Raw genomic sequence first — 26,073 nt, forward strand, 5'->3', positions numbered from 1 at the left:
AATTTCAAAAACCAAGTTCTGGCTAAATTACATATTTTTATATGTGACAAACCTATCATTTTTAGTTTCTTGTGAAATTTTTTTTTAATCTTTTAAATGACTCACCATTAAACATAGTTACTGTACTCAGTACAGCAAAAGATTATTTCTTAGATAAGCAAATGGCTTAGAGAGTAGCAGGGCTTTAGAGCCAATAAGTAGATCACGAACTTTAAATCAAGAACACAATAGAAGCTTGTGGCTAATGTTGAATCTGCTCCTAGGGTGGTTTTTTCAAATACCAGTAACAAGTGAGACATGATAAAATAAAAAAAATTAGAAATAAAGACTGAACACTACCTTGGCAAGAATAAAATAATGAGCATTTTTTTCTCACTGAGTATGGCTTTATATTCTAGAAAGACTTAAGGGTTGTAATATGGCATTCTATGAGTTCAGATTTATGTTCTGTATTATTAATTTTGACACACTTTGTAGAAATATATTGACCATATAATTGCAACATAAGTTGTTTTAGTGGTTCATTTTGGAGTATGATTTTTAAATTTATTTTCATGTTTTACTTCTATTGTATTCTGGAGATAGCTTTTTGGCTTTAGAAATTTCTTTCTGATGAATCTGTAATCACTTGCAATTGTTGCCCTTTTTATTCTCAGCTAGTCTTGCTAATAAGAAATTAACCAAAATTTATTCATTGTATTGTACTATTTTACTTCATGTGATATTAAAATATATATATTCCAGTTGACTTGTGTCTAGATATCTAATATAAATATTTAAACTACATTTTCCTCCAATCACTGCTTTAGCTGCATTCCACAGAATCCAAAAATTTTTATTTGATATGTTTCCATTACAATTTAGTTTGAAATAATTTATTTCTCTGTTTTTTTCCCCTTCAATATGCAGATTATGTAAAAATGTGTTGGTTAACTTACAAAAATTCTACTTTTTTCTAGGTATTTCATTATTTTTAGTTTTAGTTTAATTTCTTTTGGTTCAAGACAATCATTTTTATGATTTTCATCTTTTAAAAATTTATTGAGATTTAGCCAGGTGTGGTGGCCCGTGTCTTTAATTCCAGCAACTCAGGAGGTTGAGACAGGAGGATGACAAGTTCAAAGATAGTCTCAGCAAACTAGTGAGGCTATAAGCAACTTAATGCGATTCCGTTTAAAAAAAAAAAAAAAAAAAAAAAAAAAAAAACAAACCTGGCTAGGAGTATGGGTCAATGGTTAGGCACTCTGTGTTCAATCCCTGGTACCAATTAATTAATTAATTATTTAAAAATAAAATTTATTGATACTTGATTTATGAGCATCCCATAGTCTATCTTGAGATGCATCAGAAACTTTTTGTCTTCTTTAATTATTTTTGTATTGTTCTTTAATCAATTATTGTTAGCAGAATACTATAGTCTCCTTTGGTATTTGTGGAATTATTTTGCTTCTGTCTTTGATTCTGTCAGTTTCTTTCTTTATATATTCATGTACTCTGAGGCTCTTTTATTCAGTACAAGCACATTTATGAATGTCTTTCCAATAAATTTGCACCTTTATTTTTATAAAATGTCCCTTCATCTTGAGCAATCATATTTGTAATTGAACTGTTGAGCTATATTATAAAATTTTGTCTTAATTTAGTTATTATCTTATTAGTAGACAAAGATTAAAATATTTATCCTCATGCTTCTCAGTTTATTTCAAGTTGATATTATGCCACTTTATGAAAGATGTAGTAAGCCTGAAGCCATAAAATTCTATCTTTATTACTCTTATCCTTTTTAAGATAGTTATTGCATATATTATTATAGTTGGTTCTCTGTATGTGGGACCAGACAACCACAGAGAAAATATTAAGGAAAAAATTACATCTATATTGAACAAGTACAGACTTTTGCTCACCTCTATTCCCTAAACAATACAGTATAACAGCTATTTACATAGGATTTATATTGCATTAGGTGCTATAAGTTATCTAGAGATGATGTAAGTATACGGGAGAATCTGTGTGGATTAGATGTTAGAAATACTGGGTGACTGGGTGCCATGGCCCATGTTTATCCCAGCGACTCAGGAAACTGAGGTAGGAACATCATAAGTTTGAGAGCAGTCTCAGCAATTTAGTGAGGGCCTGTCTTAAAAAACAAAAAGGGTCTGGGGGTATTGTTCAGTGGTTAAGCATCCCTGGGTTCAATCTCCAGCATGGAAGAAAAAAAAAAGAAGAGGAGAAAAAAAATTAAAAATATGGGATGCCACAAGGAATCAGACACAAATCAGAAGAAGCTTGGCAAGACAAAGTTTACTTCTTCAGAAGGGTGTGCAAAATTTACTTCTGCAAAGGGTGAATAAAGACTGGCAAGCAGGCACTCTTGAGTGGGCAGTGTGCCTGCTGTTATCCCTAAAGCAGTACTGTCCCTTGCTCCTATTGGAGGAGCTCAAAATTACAATCCATGCGACTGGCTAATTCTAAAATTGAGAAGGGCAAAGGGAAGGGCTATGAATATGATTGGATACAGGTTGGGAGCTCAAACCACAGGCTTAACTTTGACAGAAAAGACAACCTTAATCTTACATACTTAAACACTACACCATTTTTTAAAGGGGAATCTAACATTATATCCCATCTGATTCAAATGTATGATATGTCAAGATCCTTGTACTGTCATGGTGTAACTAATTAAAACAAATAAAAAAAATGAGGGAATAAAGAATTCCAAAGGATAAAAAAAAGGGGAATCTAGTATCACAGATTTGGTAGCTCTTGGTAGTTTGGGAGCTCCTGGAACAAATCCTTATTGAATATTAAAGTTTGAATACATATCTGCAATATATATCTGCAAGAAAAAAGTGTCATTTTTACCCTAAGCAATTCTTTGCCTTTTAAAACCTTTAGGAGACAAATTATTTTCAATGTTCTTCATTTGTTTTTGAAAATTCATAATAAGCACTTTCCCTCTTGCTGAAAAATACCCTGTAGTTTTGTGCATTACACAAACTATATTAGCAAAGATAATCTCCTACTTTTTCTTCTTTAGAAATTATCATGATCTGTTCCTTATTCTGATATTTTTTGTAGTTATAGGATTCTGGATTGAATTTGTTCTTTCAGTACTTAAAGATATTAATTCTCCGTTTTGGGTCTATGGTTCTCTGGAGACTTTCATGGTCAGTTTAAAGTTATTTTCTTTCATGCACTAGGCAATCTTTCTCTGGAGTCTTTCAAGTTATCTTTATATCTGTGATTTTGGTAGTTTGACTATAATATGCTGTATCCTGATTCTATCTATATGTATTCTTTTCTAAGTTTTCTGAGTACATAGAATCAGTGATTTTATATATGTCACTAAAATTTAGAGGTTTTCATCATTATAACTTTGAAACTTTCAATTTTGACTATTTCCTTTCCCATCTCTTATCTGCTCTTAAATCTACATAGTGAATTATTTATTTCATAGATAATTTTTCAATTCTAAAATTCTTCTTTGGTTATTTTTGTATAATATCTTTCTCTGTTTGCATTTCTTATCATTTTATTGGTATATATAAATTTTCTTTAAACTTATTAATAAGTTGATTCTCTCTGCTTTAAAGATTCTGAGTAAACTGGGCACTGTGGCACGCACCTATACTCCCAGCTACTTGGGAGGCTGAGGCAGGAGGATCATAAGTTCAAAAGCAGCCTAAGCAACTTGGGGAGGCCCTAAGCAATTTAGTGAGATCCTGTCTTAAAATAAAAAATAATAAGGAACTGGGGCAAAGGCTCAGTGGTTAAGTGCCCCTGGTTTTAATCTCTAGAACAACAACAACAAAAAAAATATTGTCTAGAAATTCCAAAATTTGCTTTACCTCATTGTTGTCATTTTGATTATGTTTTTATCTGAAAATGGGTCTTATTTCCTGTCTTCATACATCTCATAATTTTTTATTGCATTCTAGACATTGTTATGTCATATTCTTTAGACTTCAGTTCTTTTATAGATTTCAGAAGGTAGGTTTTTATTTTTAGCATGCATTGAATATGATTAAATTAAAAATTATATTCAATCAGACAACCAATGAAGTTGATTAAAATCCAAATATCCTGAAGTCTTCTGTGGTGGGTTGTCAATCAAATTGTTATTTGAATTGCTTCCAGTATATACATGGCTGAGTAAATTTTGCACACATAGTTTGTGGTTTCCCTTCTTTGACTCTCTCCTTTCGAGGGTTTCCTGATATTCTCCTGCTACCCTGTTTGCTCCAGGATCCTTCCCTTTGTTCTTTTGGATAGCCCCAAATCAAACTTTCTCTTTAATTTTAATGATTGAATGCTATCAATGATTGCTAATGCTCAAAGGTTAAGGCAACAAGCAGATAACTTCATTCCTCCAGGTCTTTTGAAATTTGGACATTTCAAATTTCCACTAAAATCTACCTTCTTTGTTTCCCTTCCAGAATACTCAGACTTTTTTGGTATTTTTTTCAGAGCTAATATTTTATATTCAGGAGGGCCATTTTGTTAGTGACTTAGTCCTTCATAAGCAGAACAACTTCAGTGTATTTATGAATGTTAAAGTTTTTGAAGAATTAAGGGAAAGAAAACTATCAAGCCAGTTAACAACAATGATTATAATAATTATAATACCATTATTTTCTATGGGGAGGCAGCTAGTGCCTTGCTGGGGGGTTCTTCTTCTTGCCAAGGAGGGTATAAGCCACCTAAGAAATTAAAGTCTAGAATAATTAGTGAAGAACAAAAGACAAAGTCGGAAAGACACTTTCAAAAAGGTAGAATCCCTGATGGTCTAGTCCACGGCAGGAACTGGATCTGGACAATTAGAAAATAGCTTCCGTGGTTTACTGAAGGGGGTACATCAAAGATAGGGATGGAGTCTTTCAGGGGTGGGGTCTTGCTTCCAGATGTTTTGCAGTCAACAGTTTGATTGGCATCTTAGCAGGTCACACCCATCTCAGAGGGGCTGTGCAGCTACAGCAAATCACCTCATCTCCGGTGCTGCGGTGACCTAGGGCAGAAGTAAATAGGGCTCACAACTTGTCTGCGTGGTCAACCAGAGGAAATGTCCGCTGGAAGTTCCCAAACACCAGATTCTCCTATTCATTAGGTATCCATGAGCAATATACTCCACACACAAGCCACAGATGATTCTCATCAAATGCCATATACAAACTTCTCAGAAAGCATATAAATGTATCTATCTTATTCATTTGGTCATATTTTTCTGTTGTCAGTGACTAAATTGGATTTCTGTTATGATTTTCTTTTACATATGAGAGACTAAATTTGTTTTTGTGAATCAACATGTCATCTTTGTTTTGTCCTGAACTCATATGTTTAGCATTTGTACATCTTTCCTCACAGCACTGATTCTTTATTCCAGTGTTACAACAGTTTCTTAATAATTTCAAGTGTTTACAAATAGAAAAAAAGTAACAACTTATTAAAATTTGGTGCCTTGTTTATAGAGAGGTTATATCAGCCCTATGTTAATGTTTTAATGAAGACATTTTACTTTAAACATTGTTCTAATCCCCAAGCTATGTTTCCAAATTCCCAAAGTTGCTTAAGCAAGAGCATTGCTTTTGAGGCAGTCACTGATTTCATATTTCAACTTCTTTCCTTGGCAGTTGTACAATATTTTTCAAATTATTTAACTTCTAAAACAATTTGTCTATAAAATGTAATGATAAAAATGGTACTTTGTGGGGTGGGGATGTGGCTCAAGCAGTATGGTGCTCGCCTGGCATGTGCGGGGCGCTGGATTCGATCAGCACCATATACAAATAAAATAAAGATGTTGTGTCCACTGAAAACTAAAAAAAAAAAAAAAATTAAAAAAATTATCTCTCTCTCTCTCTCTGCCCCTCTCTCTCTCTCTCTCTCTCTCGCTCTCTCTCTCTTTAAAAAAATGGTACTTTGTTAGGTTGGTAAAAATTTAAGAAGATATGTAAATGTGGGGTTTTCTTGGGCATAGTACCAAGTATATAGTAATTACTTATTAATCAGTCATCTTATCCAAAGAACCATATCTTAAAAATGAAACATTTTATTATAACAGAGTTTATTTAAACTTAATATCATGGTTTTATTTAAAAAAAATAGATACTAAAGTGAAAGTTGTGAAGAAATAGTGTATTCATCCAAATCTGAAGGTATAATGCATATTTTTTTTACAGTCATTCTTTAATAGTTTCACTATAGTAGTGAGAAGTATATTGATTTAACTGTATACTTAATTATTGGAAAAATGATCTGAATGCTAACTTTGATTTATCTTATATTTGGATTAGAAGATAACTATCTTTGGCAGTTGAATATAAGATTTGCATTGGCAACTATTTAAATCTCATAAAGGATAAGAAAGTTTTGTCATTATGTTTTGTAAAGGTCAATTGTTCCTCAGTGATATTTGGGGAAATAGCTCATATTTCCACATAATGTGAACATTAAGGATTATTTCAAGAACAAATTAGAGATAAAATTTTATTATGACTTTTATTGTTTGTATTTATATATAAATCACAGAAACAAAATTAATGGCCCAAATAAGTTTCTATTTGACTTGTCATAGAAAATGAAAGCAAATGACACAGTTAAGCTTTCTAAATTAAATGCAATTTTAAGAGAAGAAATTCAATACAAAAAGATTCATTAATTAAGTCTGTGTCAATAAAATATAAAATTGCTCACATAAAAGCATATGTTTTCTGTGACATTTATTTGAGTCAGGTTAAAGAAAAAGCCTGAAATATATGTGGATGAAGCTGAGGGAAATAAAAATGTGATTCTTTGGGAAAATATTGGCTGGGACATTGCTTTGTATATTGATATTGGTGAATAATCTATGGTCTGATTAAAACTTTTTTTCTTGCTAATGATCCAGTGGACACTCAAAGCATCTATCAGTAAGTTCTCTTTTATGGACTGGTGAAAGCAATTTGTTTGAAAAAGTACTGTAACATCAAGCTCTGTAGGAAACTAACATTTAATTTATTGTAGGGGATATATGATGAATGGAAAACTTGGTAGTGCATATCTGTAATAGGTATTCAGAGAATCTCAGCTATGCACTGGCTCCTTGTTCTAACCATCAACCAAAAGGTTTAACCAAAAGGTTAAACCTTTCTCAGTGTGGTGACTATGTACTGTGTGAACTTAGCTAAGATGTAATGCTACTTCCCATTATTCTCTCCTCTCTATGGTTTTATGTTAGGCCATAATGAAAATTTTGCTTAATATTTAGAAGACAAAAGTGAATAAGCGCATTCTATGTTCTGAAGTCAGTGCCTGGAATCATGCCTGACAGCTGTTGCTGCATGATGCTGGTGGTCTGTTCACTTCTCCTGTTGTGAAGAAGCACCCAGATCCACAGCACCTCCAGTTGTTCCAGCTGTCCTCAGAGCTCCACTTTCTGCTTCTCTGACTCCCGAGCTAGATGAATCAATCACTATTGCTTAGAGCATCAGCTTCTCCTGCAAATCACCTGTAACATTAAGGCAGAAGAGAGCAAAAGAGAGGCACAAGTTCACTTTGTCCTTGTTGGTTCCAAGTCATCTTTATTTTCCTTTACTTCATGAGCAGATGTTCTAATGAGTTGCTAGCCCAGTTGAACTTGAGAATCTTTAGGATTCTCACCAGATATAAATGCAATAACCTTTTCTATAGACTTCTCCATGAATTGCACAAAATCAAATCTCGGTAACTACCTTACTCTCTTTTAATTTACTGTGAATTTAGGACTTGGATCAAACCTAACTTTAATAATTTTGCATAAATGGTGATAAACTAGATTGTAATGTCTCAGAGTGTATCGATTGATCAAGACAATGCTCGAAGAAAGAGTTCTGCGATCAATTCCCTTTCAGTAGTATCATGTTCTTTGAATATCCTGGAATGCTACTCACTGGGAAAATCCAACCACTGGCTAAACCATAAGATAGAACTTATTGATGACAAATCCTACAGTTAAGTCCCTAGTTGTAAAAAGGAAGATGGGAGTAAACCTTAAATGCCAGATATCCAGGACAGACATGGAATCGCTCTTAAAATTGGCATATTTAGTAAGTAGTGGATTAGGTGATTTTTTTCCTATACCTAAAAGTCTATGACTTTTACTATAATATAATAAGAAATATATACTTGACTTCTTTCTTTGGTTTATGACACAGAGTTTCTAAAACTATTGTAACATCCTGAGTGATTAGGATAATAGGGACATCTTTTGTTATAATATTTGATCTTATCCCCTAGTTCCTGGCTTCTAAAAACCTTAGAATTTATTAGGGATAGTGGTGAGAGGAGCACCCTTTGTTCTGTACAATAGGTTCCTTTCATAACTGGGTTTATGGCAATAAGTTTAACGGGTGGTTACCATAGGAAACAATCATATGATTAGACATTTGGAACTCTAAGCCCCACATCTGCGTTTTAGGAAGGAAAGGGAGCTAGAGACAGATTGAATCACCTTTGGCTAATGATTTAATCTATGATGCTTACGTAAGGAAGCTTCTTTGTAGAGTTTGGAGAATTTCTGGGTTTGTGAACACATGTAAAACTGGGAGAGTAACACGAGAGAGGGTATGAGAGCTTTGTGAATCTCCCATTCACGTGCCTTGCCCTATATATCTCTTCCATTTGGATGTTCCTTGAGTTATTTTATAATAAGCCTCCAATACCAAATAAAACATTTTCCTGAGTTCTGCAAGCCATTCCAGAAAATTTCTTTCTTTTCTTTTTTTTCCCTGTTTTTTTTTTTTTTTTTTTGAGACAGGTGTTGACCTTAATCAGGAGTTGTGGAACCCCTGATTTATAATCAATTGGTCAGAAGTACAGGCCTCAACCAAGGACTTGCAATTGACTTCTGAAGTGGTGGGGACAGTTCTGGGCAACTTTTAACTAGCTAAGGACTTCCCAACTGTAGCTCTCAAGAATAACTACAAAATATATTGGATGCAATACCCTGAGATAAAGGGAGGTTGGCCAGAACAGTCTGGTTCTGTTCTTGTCTCTTCCAGAAATAGGATGTCCTTCACACTATAGCCTGTTGTTTCCTCTCACTCTGCCCTATAAAACCCAACTTGGACTTCTTTCCAGAGTCTCTCAGCTATTGTACAAGTCAGGAACAAGCAGATGAAACTTCATTTGCCCTAGGCAGTTTTCCTGAGCCTTAGGTACTATCTGATCACGTGTCTTGCCACCCATTGGTCAAGTAATATGCTCACTTCATCTAATGTGTATGTGTGGGGTGGGTTCTGCCAAGCAGACTTGTCTAAGTTGGTAACTAGTGCAGTGAACCTACTTCTCAGTTCTGATGTGTTGCTGTATATGTTTCTCTTTGTGTTGTGATGTACAATTGTTTTGACAAAATATCATTACATAGGTTTTTAAATGAGTAGAATATTATGCATAGTCTATCATGTAGTTACTATGGGTCTACAACATTGCACTTGATGACTAAATGGTAATATGTTTTTGAGCATATTGGATTTATTTTTACCCATGTTTATATAGCATAATTTTGGTTTTTATGATTTTACTTTTTATAAGGAAAAGTATTATAGCATTCTCATAAAGAGGGGCAAAATCACAGTTATAAACAATGAACCTGAACTTAGCTAGTGAACAAGTACCTAAGGAGACTAAATGATATTTTTACATAGCTAGGGTGGGCATATTGGCACATCCTAGTTGAATGTTCTATTAATATTTCATTCTTGTTTTCATATGATTCAGTAAAAAATGATCAGCCATAATATGTTGCATTTTAATATCTATTGGTTTGTTTCAAACTCTTCTTTAGAAAAATTCTTAGAATACATGTACTGTAACAGTTGACAGTTTATACTTTTTATTTTGTTTTTCTTTTTTATTCTAATTTGTTATACATGACAGCAGAATGTATTATAATTCATATTACACATATAGAGCACAATTTTTCATTGTATACAAAGTATATTCACACCATTCATATCTTCATACATGTACTTAGGGTAATGATGTCCATCTCATTCCACTGTCTTTCCTACCCCGATACCTCCTTCTTTCCCCTCCCACCCCTTTGCCCTATCTAGAGTTTGTCTCATCCTCCCATGCTCCCCCTCCCAACCCCACTATGAATCAGCCTCCTTATATCAGAGAAAACAATTGGCATTTGATTTTGGGAGGGATATTGGATAACTTTACTTAGTATTATATTCTCCAACTCCATCCATTTACCTGCAAATGCCAAGAATTTATTCTCTTTCATTGCTTAGTAATATCCCATTGTGTATGTATACCACATTTTCTTTATCCATTCATCTATTGAAGGACATCTAGGTTGGTTCTACAGTTTAGCTATTGGGGATTTTTCTGCAATAAACATCGATGTGGCTGTGTCCCTGTAGTATGCTGTTTTTAAGTCCTTTGGGTATAGACCAAGGAGAGGGATAGTTGGGTCAAAAGGTTGTTCCATTCCCAGTTTTCCAAGGAATCTCCATACTGCTTTCCATATTGGCTGCACCATTTTGCAGTCCCACCAGCAATGTATGAGTGTGTCTTTTCCCCCACATCCTCTCCAACACTTATTGTCCTTTGTATTCTTAACAGCTGCCATTCTGACTGGAGTGAGATGAAATCTTAGAGTAGTTTTGATTTGCATTTCTCTAATTGCTAGATATGTTGAATACTTTTCCATATATTTGTTAATTGATTGTGTATCACCTTCTGAGAACTGTCTGTTCAGTTCCTTGGCCCATTTATTGATTGGGTTATTTGTTTATTTTGGTGTTTAGATTTTTGTGTTCTTTATATACCCTAGAGATTAGTGCTCTATCTGATGTGCAAGTGATAAAAATTTGTTCCCAAGCTGTAGGCTCTCTATTTCTCATAGAGATAGAAAATTCAGTCATGAAATTCATCTGGAAAAATAAGAGACCCAGAATAGCTAAAGCAATCCTTAGCAAGAAGAGTAAAGCAGGTGACATCACTATACCAGACCTTAAACTATACTACAGAGCAATGGTAACAAAAACAGAATGGTATTGGCTCCAAAATAGACTGGTAGACCAATGTAGGACTGAATATAGGACACAGAGAATATAGGACACAGAAACTAGCACACATAATTACAGTTATATTATATTAGACAAAGACACCAAAAACATACATTGGAGAAAAGACAACCTCTTCAATAAATAGTGTTGGGAAAATTGGAAATCCATATGCAACAAAATAAAATTAAACCTCTATCTCTCACCCTGCACAATACTCAACTCAAAGTGGACCAAGGACCTAGGAATTAAACCACAGACCCTGTGTCTAATACAAGAAAAAGTAGGCCCAAATCTCCATCATGTCGGATTAGGTCCTTAATAAGACTTCTATAGTGCAAGAATTAAAATCAAGAATTAATGAATGGGATGGATCAAACTAAAAAGCTTCTTCTCAGCAAAATAAACAATCAGTGAGATGAATAGAGAGCCTAGATTTCTTAATATATTTTGCCTCCCTGCTCAGAAAAATGGATTTCTTGGATGGTAATTTTCATTTGTTTAATCATATTGTTCACTTTCCTATATAATTTTTTTTAAATTCTCATCTTCTGTTCATTTATTACTGTGTAAATTTCTCCATGTTTTAAAGATCTCTTCTCATTAATTTCATGCAGTGTAATTAACTAAAGAATTTTTTTAATTTAAAATAATTACTTCCTAATTATTAAGAACAGAACTTTTTTATAATTCAGATGCAATATTTTCTTTAGTATATTGTTTTGTTTCTGTTACTTTTGAGATTAAAAAAATTCTTTTATATGTTATTCAGTGACTTAATCTGCTTTATTCTCACTTCTTTTTTGGTACTAGAGACTGAACTAGGTATGCTCTATGACTGAACTGCTTCACCAGTTCTTTATTTTTTAAATTTTAAGAATGTGTTTTGCTAAGTTGCTTAGGCAGGCCTCAACTTGTTATCTTCCTGACTCAGACTTCTGAGTCACTGGGATTATACACATGTACCACTGTACCAGACTTCCTCCTTCTTTGGGTTTATAGATGCTTACTGTTTTACACAAAATTTTTGCTACTCTAACCAAAAAAACCTGCCAATAATAATTATCAGAGAAAAAGTGTATTCTGGGGCTCATGGTTTCAGAGGTCTTAGTCCTAAAATGGCCAACTTCATTTCTCCATAAGAAGTGAGACAGATCATCATAGTGGAAATGTGTGATGGAGAAAAGTACCTGGAAACATGGCACCAAGAAACAGAGAAAGAGAGCAAGCTCCACTCTCCAGGGAGAAATATATACCCCAAAGGCATGCCCCCAATGACTCCTTCTCCAGCCACATTCTACCTGTTTAAAGTTACCATCCAGTTAATTCCTATCAGGGGATTAATGCACTGATTAGGTTAAGGTTCTCATGTTTCTACCATTTCTTTTACAAACTTAATTGCATTCTCCCATACATGGGCTTTTGGGGGACACTTCACATTTAACCATAACATTTTAATTTTTCTCTAGTAATTTTGTGCTCACAACCCACTTTAAAAATATGTTTTATTGGGGTAAGAACACTCAACATGAGATCTACTCTTTTAAAAATTTTAAGTGTACAGTACAGTGTTTTTGACTATGGATACAATATCATAATACAATATCATAATATTTAAAGCTTATTCATCATGCTTTACTGAAACTTTATGTTCATTGGCCAGCATCTCTGCAATTTCCTGTTCTCCCACATCCTAGCAACCACCATTCTTTGACTCTATGAATTTGGCAATTTTAGATAACTTAGTAGAATAAGGCCATCTGATTTTCTTCCATGGACTTGTTTCATGGTATTCTGTTGTATTCAAATATTTTTTATTTACCCATTTTCTGTGAATGAACATTTAAGTGTTTCCGCATCTTAGCTCTTGTGAAATGAGGTATAGTAACATGGGAATAATATCCCTTTAAGATCCTCATCTTCAGAAGAACTCTCCCCCAACATACTTTTATTTTAAATCTATAATTTGTGATAAATTAATTTTTATGTAATTTAGAGACTGAACTAATTCTCAGAAAACTTGGCAAGTTTTAGGAGCATGAATAATTTAATAGTCTATCTTTAACCTGGACCTGAAAATTGTACCTTTATTAAAACTGTACCTGTATTATGTAAGTTGATATTATGTATACTTGAATCTATTTGGATGCTCCTTCTTGAAGTCATATTACAATAAAGTGATAATACAAAAGTCACATAACTTAGGCTCTCCTTTCTGAAGAACTCAGGCTAAACCAGCATTAAAAAACAAATTTAACTTTACTTAAGGAATACTGTTTAAATGTGTTTCAAAAATGTATGCTTTATTACTCTCTGTTATGTAAATATCAGTTCATGTCATAGCTATGAGCTTTATAAACACTGTAAATATAGTGTTTCCTTTAAGTCCTTTCTCATTAAAAGGGAAAAAATGGCTTCATATTATGAATCACCGAGCTTGGCTTTTACCACCTATGTGTTAGAACGTTAATAACACATTTACGTTATGGAGTGAAACAAATGGAAAGTGCCAAAATGCCTGAATATGCTTAAGAAAGAGAAAAGTTGGTCTATTTTGCAATCAAGCAGCAGAACACCACTCAAGACAGAACATGCAAAACAAAGCTGACTTTAGTTACTTTTCTGGTTTTTGTATTTAACAAGATTAATTTCCAAATTAGTTTTATATTCTAAAGCAAAATATGTTTGTAAGATATTGAGAACAAAGCAAAATCAAGGCAATCAAAGAAAAAATATTTTATGAAAATTTATGTTATATTATTGAAATATTCTTGTAAGGCATTTAAATTTTATAATTGAAGAATTACTGAAATATACTTAATTATATTCTATTGATAATTAGAAATCCAGTACAATAAATGTTAAATTTAAACATTTAAAATTTCTATTCATCAGTTTCTTATGTGAATCAAATTTTATTTATGTATTTATAGTTAATTTCTATGTTTAAAAATCTCACTGTAAGCCTAGCCTACTTTGTTTGTTTGGTTTGTTTTTGGTACTGGGTATTGAACGTAGGAGTGCTATATAACTGAGCCACAGCCACAGCCCTTTTTAAAGTTTTGAGACAGAGACTCCCTATGTTTCTTAGGGCCTTGATAAATTGCTGAGGCTGGCCTTGAACTTGTGATTTTCTTTCCTAAGTAGAATTTCTTTAATTTTGTTTTAAAATTTTCCTTATAATGCAATGATTTACTTATAATGCAATGATTATATTATAACAAGGATTATGGTTATAAATATACTACACATATAACAAATACACACACCTTGTGCATATTTCTCATGTAAACAGTTGCATGGATGCCATAGTTATAACTTAAGTTAATTTGCACTAGAATATATATTTTTGCAGAAACTTTATAAGAAAGATTATTCTTGGAAAATATTTTCTACAATCCCCCCTTAATGGGTGTTGATAGAGAGACTATTTTTCATCCCTTTTAGGAAAAAAGCCCTGTTTTTATATCTGTTCTGGAATGATTGTCAATAGATCCCCCTTGCACTCTCAGTTTTCCTATTTGTATGACAAACAATATGTTCAAACAATACTGTGGCCAATGGGCTGAGGAACCATGAATGGGCAAACAGGAATTCTCTTTCATTGTTGTTTGCAGTTTATCCCTAAACTATGTTACTCTGGTGGGTTGGGTGAATTCAGACCTCAATGTGGAGATGACATTTAAGTAGATACCTGTGGCTATTCATATAAAGAAAAGAAGAAAAAAAGTTAATGAGGAAGGACAGCTAACAGAATCATGTAAGTGAGGAGATTAAAAAAAAAAAGAATACCAGAGAGAAAACAGTTCCACTCAAGTCTGTAACCACTGCAAAGGATACCGATCTTATTTTAAATGGTATGGTTGGAAAATTTTACGTCTGGGAGTAATGTCATGTAATTTATGTTTTTAAATAAAGTACTCCTAATTTTAAGTGGAGCAAAACAAAATCTAGAGATAATAGATACAAGTACATGGTGTGGCTTGGAAAGAAGTGTACGTATTCAGGAAATCTTTAGTAGGAATGCTTGACAGAAATTAAATGCTTGATCAATGGGGAAGATTATAAGAGAAAGAAAAACAAGCAGTTCATAGAATTTTGCTCTAAAAATTTTGTTGAATACAAGAGCCATTTGTTGATAAGAAGAACACATGGAAAGAAGTGGGCTGTAGTATAGAGAAATAACATATTCTATTAAAATGATACTAAATTTGAAATATCTACACAAGATCCCAATTAAAAATGAAAACTAGGTAATTAAATACCCAGATTAAAGTACTAATAGAGAATTAGGGATGGAAATAGATTTATACATTATGGCATGTAAATATTTAATACCACAGGGATGGATGGAATTTTCAAGAAAGATATGAGGCTACCAGTGAACTTTTCAATCTCCTACATTCTTTCCTCCTTCTTTTTTGTTACATTGTATAGTGTCATTTATAAATATTTTCATTTTTTTCTTTCTACTTAGTGTTGACATTCTTTTCTGTCTTTGATCTGTGGCCACGGTATTAAACATTGTCTTTAGATATTTCCTTCCAGTCTAGCATTTACCTTCTAGTGGCCTCCTCCCTGAAAAAGGTCTCATGTCAGCAATACTCCCTGGGTGCTTTCATGCTTAAATCTATGTCTGTAGATTTTATGGTTTGTAGGTTTGGCTCCATGATAAAGATAAATGTTACTGTGAGGATTCTGAAGTCCCAAAGATTTTCTCTCATTTATTTGTTTAGCTCCTTATATAATTCTTCTTTCTTCTTTAAAATACTATAAGTGTGATATGTGTGAATTATCAATCACTTTATCCTAGTACATAGTGTATATATGTAACTTGATGTTTCCATATTTTTAATGAAAAATTTCTTCAATTATGTTACTTGATATTTGTTCTTGTTTATCATGTATTCGTGAGGGAATGGGGTTCTAATTTTATGTAGATTAGCAAATTGTGGCCATTTCTTATTTCTATTATTTTCTAATACTTTTGGTCTATTCCTATATTGGCTTTTCAAAAAACTTCATATTAACTGAAGGTGTTCATTGTGCTTTAATTTGTGTGTGTGTTCTTAGGTGTCCTTTTAATTTTTATTTCTATAATGGATTCTTTGTGTAATTTTTCTCTGAGTTTTTCATCTGCAATTTCACCTTCTCCTTTGGCCTAGCCCCACTTGTAGGTAAATGACTGTCTATTCCACAAGTGTTGGTGTTTCTACCCTTATTACTGTAATTAATTCATTAGTGATTTTTGATGTTTATAATTAATTATTTGGCTACATTTTTTTTTAATTTTGTAGTAAACTCAAAAGCTATGAATCACTAAACAGAAAATTTATTTAGTGAGGAGATAAAAGAATACCAGAGAGAAAACAGTTATGATATCAAAGGAAAGACTCTTGAAAGACAATAATGGATTAATTTTTAAATTTTTTAAAAAATAAAATATTTAAATGCAATGTCTATCACCATTTCGTTCTGTTTTATTTATATAATTATTTTTAGAAGATTATGGAAATCTGAAAGACAATATTGAGCATACTTTTAAAATGTAATTCATTGCCAAAGAAACTAATATGAACTTAGAGATATGAAAATTTAAACAAACCTTCTTAATGAAACCTCAGTAGGCTTTAACTCAATTTATGTAATATAACATGAAATTATTTTGTTATTAAAATAGTATAAAAGGAACCACGGATTTATTGTGTGATATTACTAGAAAATGTTTTACAGCTGAGATTTGATCAGAAGCAAAAACAGAGTTCAAAAATTCTTTGTCTACTCTCCAGAAAAAAAGTACAATTGAGTTTGCCAAATATACTAATTTGCTTTTTCAACTTTGAAAGAAATTTAAAGAATAGTCCATGTTCACAAGATAGTTTCACCCAAAATCATTTCAGTTAACTTTTTTATTGATAAATAATCTGAATCATATAAGAATATATACAGGAACACGCACCGAGCCCGGAGCGGCCGAGTTCCGGCTCCCGGAGCTGCTCTGGCCCAGGGTTATAGAACCCGCGGAAACTGCTTCTTGGAGCCTGCTCCTGTCAGAGCATGCACCAAGCCCGGAGAGGCCGAATTCTGGCTCCCGGAACTGCTCTGGCCCAGGGATAAAGAACCCGCGGAAACTGCTTCTCGGTCCGGGTGCTGCTGAATACTGTGGAGGCCAGAGGGACGGAGCAGAGCTGCCGCCCGCGCCCGGAACAGGTCCAGCAACCCGCCGGCATGGCAGTCACGACACCCCATTTGGAGTAGGGGCAGAGCAGAGCCGCCGCCCGAGCCTGCAAGGTAGACAGACCTGCGACCGACCAGCGGAACAGGCCCAGCGGTCTACTGGTGTGGTAGACACGTCACACCAATTGGAGGAGGGGCAGAGCAGAGCCTTCGCCCGCGGCTGGAGCAGGCCCAGCGGCCCGACAGCGTGGTAGTCATGTCACCCCAATTGGAGTAGGGACAGAGCAGAGCCGCCGCCTGTGCCCGGAACAGGCCCAGTGACCAGCCAGCGTGGTAGTCACGACACCCCAATTGGATTAGGGGCAGAGCAGAGCCGCCGCCCGCACCTGCAAGGTAGGCAGACCTGTGACTGACCGGCAGAACAGGCCCAGGGGTTCGTGGGCATGGTAGACACGTCACACCAATTGGAGGAGGGGCAGAGCAGAGCCGCTGCCCACGCCTCCAAGGTAGGCAGACCTGCGACCAACCGGCAGAACAGTCCCAACGGCCCGCCAGCGTGGTAGACAGATCACCCCAATTGGAGGAGAAGCAGAGCTGCCGCCCGCCCCTGCAAGGGAGACTTTTCAACTATACAAGAGCAATATAAATGTATAGGGGGAAAATTTCAAAAACACAACAGTTTCACCAAGCAGAAAGAAACACGAGCAATATGAAAAGACAAGGAAAGAAAGGACCACAAGCAATGCAGGTCAACTCAACTTTAGAAGAGGTAATAGCTGCAGCAGATGGAATGTCAGATAAAGAATTCAGGATATACATGCTGCAGATGATCTGGAGTCTCAAGGAAGACATTAGACAGCAAAATCAGACAATGAAAGATCACTTCGACCACTTCGACAATGTATTACATAAACAAATCCAAGAAGCAAAAGATCAACTATACAGGGAGATAGAGGTAATAAAAAACAAACAAACAGAAATCCTAGAAATGCAGGAAGCAATAAACCAACTTAAAAACTCAATTGAGAATACTACCAGCAGAGTAGAACACTTAGAAGATAGAACATCAGACAATGAAGACAAAGTATTTCAACTTGAAAAGAACATAGACAGCTCAGCAAGACTGTTAAGAAACCATGAGCAGAACATCCAAGAAATATGGGATAATATAAAGAGACCAAACTTAAGAGTCATTGGGATACAGGAAGGTATAGAGGTCCAAACCAAAGGAATGAGCAATCTATTCAATGAAATAATATGAGAAAACTTCCCAAACTTGAAGAATGAGACAGAATCCCAAATCCTAGAAGCCTACAGGATGCTGAATGTGCAAAATCATAAGAGATCCACACCTAGACACATTATAATGAAGATGCCCAACATACAGAATAAGGAGAGAATTTTAAAAGCTACAAGAGAAAGGAAGCAGATTACATTTAGGGGTACACCAATCAGGATATCAGCTGATCTTTCAACACAGACTCTGAAAGCTAGAAGATCCTGGAATAACATATTTCAAACAATGAAAGAAAATGGGTTCCAACCAAGAATCGTGTATCCAGCGAAATTAAGCTACAGGATGGAAGATGAAATTAAAACCTTCCACGATAAACAAAAGTTAAAAGAATTTGCAGCTAGAAAACCATGTCTTTGAAACATCCTCGGCAAAACATTACAGGAAGAGGAAATGGAAAATAACAATGAAAACCAACAGTGGGAGGTAGGACAGTAAAGGGGGGGGGGAATAATCAAAAAGGAAAACAAACCATGTTTAGTAACATAAATAAATAAATATGGCTGGAAGAACAACCCATATCTCAATAATAACCCTAAATGTTAATGGCTTAAACTCACCAATTAAGAGACACAGGCTAGTAGAATGGATCACAAAACAAGACCCAACAATATGCTGCCTACAGGAGACGCATTTGATAGGAAAAGACATACATAGACTTAAGGTGAAAGGTTGGGAAAAATCATATCACTCATATGGACTTTGGAAACAAGCAGGAGTGTCCATACTCATATCAAATAAAATAGATTTCAAGCCAAAGTTAATCAAAAGGGATAAAGAGGGACACTACATACTGCTCAAGGGAACCATACATCAACAAGAAATAACAATCATAAATATATATGCCCCAAACAATGGTGCAGCTATGTTCATCAAGCAAACTCTTCTCAAGTTTAAGAGTCTAATAGACCACCATGCAATAATCATGGGAGACTTCAACACACCTCTTTCACCACTGGACAGATCTTCCAAACAAAAGTTGAATAAGGAAACTATAGAACTCAATAACACAATTAATAACCTAGACTTAATTGATATATATAGAATATACCACCCAACATCAAGCAGTTACACTTTTTTCTCAGCAGCACATGGATCCTTCTCAAAAATAGATCATATATTATGTCACAGGGCAACTCTTAGACAATATAAAGGAGTAGAGACGATACCATGCATCTTATCCGATCATAATGGAATGAAACTGAAAATCAATGATAAAAGAAGGAAGGAAAAATAATGCATCACTTGGAGAATGAACAATAGGTTACTGAATGATCAATGGGTTATAGAAGACATCAAGGAGGAAATGAAAAAATTCTTAGAGATAAATGAAAACACAGACACAACATATCGGAATCTATGGGACACATTGAAAGCAGTTCTAAGAGGAAAATTCATTGCTTGGAGTTCATTCCTTAAAAAAAGAAAAAACCAACAAATAAATGATCTCATACTTCATCTCAAAATCCTAGAAAAAGAAGAGCAAAACAACAGCAAAAGAAGTAGAAGGCAAGAAATAATTAAAATCAGAGCTGAAATTAATGAAATCGAAACAAAAGAAACAATTGAAAAGATTGACAAAACTAAAAGTTGGTTCTTTGAAAAAATAAATAAAATTGACAGACCCTTAGCCATGCTAACGAAGAGAAGAAGAGAGAGAAATCAAATTACTAGCATACGGGATGAAAAAGGTAATATCACAACAGACACTTCAGAAATACAGAAGATAATCAGAAACTATTTTGAATCCTTATACTCCAATAAAATAGAAGATAGTGAAGGCATCGATAAATTTCTTAAGTCATATGATCTGCCCAGATTGAGTCAAGAGGATATAGACAACCTAAACAGACCAATATCAATTGAGGAAATAGAAGAAACCATCAAAAGACTACCAACTAAGAAAAGCCCAGTACCGGATGGGTATACAGCAGAGTTTTACAAAACATTTAAAGAGGAACTAATACCAATACTTTTCAAGCTATTTCAGGAAACAGAAAAAGAGGGAGAACTTCCAAATTCATTCTACGAGGCCACCATCACCCTGATTCCTAAACCAGACAAAGACATTTCAATGAAAGAAAACTACAGACCAATATCTCTAATGAACCTAGATGCAAAAATCCTCAATAAAATTCTGGCGAATAGGATTCAAAAACATATCAAAAAAATTGTGCACCATGATCAAGTAGGATTCATCCCTGGGATGCAAGGACGGTTCAATATACGGAAATCAATTAATGTTATTCACCACATCAATAGACTTAAAAATAAGAACCATATGATCATCTCGATAGATGCAGAAAAAGCATTCGACAAAGTATAGCATCCCTTTATGTTCAAAACGCTAGAAAAACTAGGGATAACAGGAACTTACCTCAACATTGTAAAAGCAATCTATGCTAAGCCTCAGGCTAGCATCATTCTGAATGGAGAAAAACTGAAGGCATTCCCTCTAAAATCTGGAACAAGACAGGGATGCCCTCTCTCACCACTTCTGTTCAACATAGTTCTCAAAACACTGGCCAGAGCAATTAGAGAGACGAAAGAAATTAAAGGCATAAAAATAGGAATAGAAGAACTTAAATTATCACTATTTGCAGATGACATGATTCTATACCTAGCAGACCCAAAAGGGTCTACAAAGAAACTGTTAGAGCTAATAAATGAATTCAGCAAAGTGGCAGGATATAAAATCAACACACATAAATCAAAGGCATTCCTGTATATCAGCGACAAATCCTCTGAAATGGAAATGAGGACAACCACTCCATTCACAATATCCTCAAAAATAAATAAATAAATAAAATACTTGGGAATCAACCTAACAAAAGAGGTGAAAGAATTATACAATGAAAACTACAGAACCCTAAAGAGAGAAATAGAAGATCTTAGAAGATGGAAAAATATACCCTGTTCATGGATAGGCAGAACTAACATCATCAAAATGGCGATATTACCAAAAGTTCTCTATAGGTTTAATGCAATGCCAATCAAAATACCAATGGCATTTCTTATAGAAATAGAGAAAGCAATAATGAAATTCATATGGAAAAATAAAAGACCCAGAATAGCAAAAACAATGCTAAGCAGGAAGTGTGAATCAGGCGGTATAGCGATACCAGACTTCAAACTATACTACAGAGCAATAGTAACAAAAACAGCATGGTACTGGTACCAAAACAGGCAGGTGGACCAATGGTACAGAATAGAGGACACAGAAACCAATCCACAAAACTACAACTATCTTATATTTGATAAAGGGGCTAAAAGCATGCAATGGAGGAAGGATAGCATCTTCAACAAATGGTGCTGGGAAAACTGGAAATCCATATGCAACAAAATGAAACTGAATCCCTTTCTCTTTCCATGCACAAAAGTTAACTCAAAATGGATCAAGGAGCTTGATATCAAATCAGAGACACAGCGTCTGATAGAAGAAAAAGTTGGCTATGATCTACATACTGTGGGGTCGGGCTCCAAATTCCTCAATAGGACACCCATAGCACAAGAGTTAATAACTAGAATCAACAAATGGGACTTACTCAAACTAAAAAGTTTTTTCACAGCAAGAGAAACAATAAGAGAGGTAAATAGGGAGCCTACATCCTGGGAACAATCTTACTCCTCACACTTCAGACAGAGCCCTAATATCCAGAATATACAAAGAACTCAAAAAATTAGACAATAAGATAACAAATAACCCAATCAACAAATGGGCCAAGGACCTGAACAGACACTTCTCAGAGGAGGACATACAATCAATCAACAAGTACATGAAAAAATGCTCACCATCTCTAGCAGTCAGAGAAGTGCAAATCAAAACCACCCTAAGATACCATCTCACTCCAGTAAGATTGGCAGCCATTCTGAAGTCAAACAACAACAAGTGCTGGCGAGGATGTGGGGAAAAGGGTACACTTGTTCATTGTTGGTGGGACTGCAAATTGGTGCAGCCAATTTGGAAAGCAGTATGGAGATTTTTTGGAAAGCTGGGAATGGAACCACCATTTGACCCAGCTATTCCCCTTCTCGGTCTATTCCCTAAAGACCTAAAAAGAGCATGCTACAGGGACACTGCTACATCGATGTTCATAGCAGCACAATTCACGATAGCAAGACTGTGGAACCAACCTAGATGCCCTTCAATAGACGAATGGATAAAAAAATGTGGCATTTATACACAATGGAGTATTACTCTGCATTAAAAAATGACAAAATCATAGAATTTGGAGGGAAATGGATGGCATTAGAGCAGATTATGCTAAGTGAAGCCAGCCAATCCCTAAAAAACAAATGCCAAATGTCTTCTTTGATATAAGGAGAGTAACTAAGAACAGAGTAGGGACGAAGAGCATGAGAAGAAGATTAACATTAAACAGGGATGAGAGGTGGGAGGGAAAGGGAGGGAGAAGGGAAATTGCATGGAAATGGAAGGAGACCCTCAGGGTTATACAAAGTTACATACAAGAGGAAGCGAGGGGAAAGGGTAAAATAATACAAGGAGCAGATATGAACGGCAGTAGAGGGGGTAGAGAGAGAAGAGGGGAGGGGAGGGGGGATTGTAAAGGATAGAAAAGGCAGCAGAATATAACAGACACTAGTATGGCAATATATAAATCAATGGAAGTGTAACTGATATGATTCTGCAATTTGTATATGGGGTAAAAATGGGAGGTCATAACCCACTTGAATCAAAGTGTGAAATATGATATATCAAGAACTATGTAATGTTTTGAACAACCAACAATTAAAAAAAAAGAATATATACACACACACAGTATCAGAGAAGTAGAAATATTTCCCTTTTGTTGAAAGAGACAATATTAATCTAATCAGAATATCTGCTGAGAACTTTCTATATGATACATTTTGGGCTGATGTGGAGAGCATAGCAGCCTTGGCCCTGGCCCTCACAAGACAGTATTGTACATAGGTGGGCACAGGAAATCACAGTGTGTTAAGTGTGAAAGGGGAATGGGTAATATTTTGGAAGCATGTGAATGCCTCTGTGAATGCTTAGTTTCCTCAGGATATCTAGTTTTCTCCTAAGAAATAATGTATTCAATTAGGGTGCAGATTAGATAAAATAACTGAATAGAAATAAAGTAGAAAAGATACAATTGACTACAGATTGGAAGCAGATGCATAAGAAAAACCCTGGAGGTTAGAACAGTACCTTTTGCAGATCACTGGGTCATAGCAATCCAGAATACGGAACAGTTGGAGTGAGGAGTGGTGCTTTCGGCCCAGTGGTACTGATTCTAGCCTTATGTTAGTACTGTGGAAAAATTAATTTCTACAGAACTGCGGTAAAATTAATTTCTGTTGTTTTAAGTCACCAGGTTTGTGGTGTTTTGTAGCAATAGTTATAAGATGCTACAATGAAAGATAAAATGCAAAATTATAGAAACTTTAGTTTTAGTATATTTATCTAAAATGTAAGTTTTAATAAAGTTTTAATAAACCATTTTTCAAAATGAATGTTTCCATGAAAATGATGGAGTTGAAAAAATATGCTTTTCATCAACTTTCATTTATGAATCTGAATACAAGTAGTAAACAGAGTATATCAAGATATTTGGCAAAATAATTTTGTTTAATGAATACTTTTGATTAATGTGTGATTTTTGTCATCTGAAGTAATTTTTGAACTACCAGTGAGCTTTTTCGATCACTCAAGAGGAAAGAAACTCACTGAAATATGTTAAAAGCTTAAACCTTTAAAAAAAATCTCATTTGTCAAAACATACATTAATTTCAGTTTTATTCTGAACTCACTGAACACTAATATCTGACAGGGAACTAAATGTGTAACAGGAATCTAAATTCCACTAAAACAAAATCAGTTATTCTTTAAAAACATATATACTTAGAGCCCTTAAACACTGGTCTTCTATCCACAAAAGAAGTAACATGTAAAGAAAGACCTATGGAAGTTTAGGGAATCAAGAAGCTTACAAAAACCACTGAGTGTGGAGAACAAGTAGTTGCCTGATTCTCAAAAACTTCTCAGTATGGTGTCCTTGATCTTGGTAATAAATATGCCTCTAAAGTCACGCTGGTTCAGAAAGAGGACTCTTTCGCTTAATCCCAGTGGATTCAGAGATAGATCCATTCATTCTTTTGAGCCTGGGGACAGAGGAGGAAATATGGCTCTAAACTAAATACAAATAGAGAAATAAAAAACAAAAGCAAATGAGGGAAGATTGATAACAATTGACAACTAACTATCAATGGTAATAAGGAATGTGCAGAAAAATCAGGCAGGATAACTCAGATATGATATGCCTTAGTATAGCTATTTTATGTTTGATAAGGACCTTCTTTGTTACAGTAGTTTTCAATACATAAGGTAAACAGAAATCCATCAGGTTGGAATGTTCTTGGTGGAAAGGCTATCAAGAATTTGAAGTTCTGCTAAATCTTCTGAGTGCCGGCTTTTTTTTAAAATAGAGTCTTTTCTTTCTAGGGTTTCTGATACCTCTTCCTCTACTCTTGGTCTTCTTTCTATCTTCATGAGATCCACCATTTTTAAAAATTTCTTCCCCCACCTTTCTCTAGTTTCCATAGATGAGAGAAAACATTTAAGTCCTGAATTTCTCAGTCTGGCTTATTCACTTAGCATAATGTAGTCTGGTTCCATCCATTTACTGGCAAGTGAAATAATTTCATTCTTCTTTATGACTGAGTAAAACTCGATTGCATCTCTCTCTCTCTCTCTCTCTCTCTCTCTCTCTCTCTCTCTCTCTCTCTGTCTATATATATAACTTGTTCTTCACACTCACCTTTTCTTTATCCATTTATTTGTAGGCTGCTTCCACAATTTGGCTGTTGTGCTGTGAAAACATTGGGGTGTGTGTATCACTATAGTGTGCTGGTTTTAGTTCCTTTGGCTAAATATCAAGGAGTGGGATAGCTGGGTCATATGGTAGTTCTGTTCCTAGGATATTGCTTCACAAAGTGGTCATACTAATTTGCAGTCCCAGCAACATTGTACTTTTCTCCCAGCAATTATTATTATTTATATTCTTAATGATTGTCATCAAACTGGAGTGAGATGAAATCTCAGTGTAGATTTAATTTGTATTTTCCTCATTATCAAGGATGTTAAACTTTTAAAATATATTTGTTAGCCATGTATATTTTTCTTCTTAGAAATGTCTGTTTAGATTATTTGCCCACTTATATTATTATTATTATTATATTATTATTATTATTATTATCATTATTTTGTGTTAAGAGTTCATGAAATACTATTAGCTTTTACCCAAGCTTATGTGACAGATAAATAAGGACTGTGATCAAACTTATTATGTTTCAAAGCAACTATACGTGTCATGGGCATCATAATACTCATATTGATATAGCCAGTACCTTTTTTCTTGGTGTTAAACTTGGGATCTCAAATAATAATCAGAACTTTAATTGATAATCTTGAAATTAGAACAAGGAGCATTAATTGGATGAATCAAATATTATTCATTATGTCAATGGTGTCTTAAGCACTGTCTCCACATTAGAATAGTCTTGCAAAAAGAACCTTAATTTTCTTGTTTAAGGTGTGCTCTT

Source organism: Callospermophilus lateralis, chromosome 7, assembly GCF_048772815.1.
Source record: "Callospermophilus lateralis isolate mCalLat2 chromosome 7, mCalLat2.hap1, whole genome shotgun sequence".
Taxonomy (NCBI): domain Eukaryota; kingdom Metazoa; phylum Chordata; class Mammalia; order Rodentia; family Sciuridae; genus Callospermophilus; species Callospermophilus lateralis.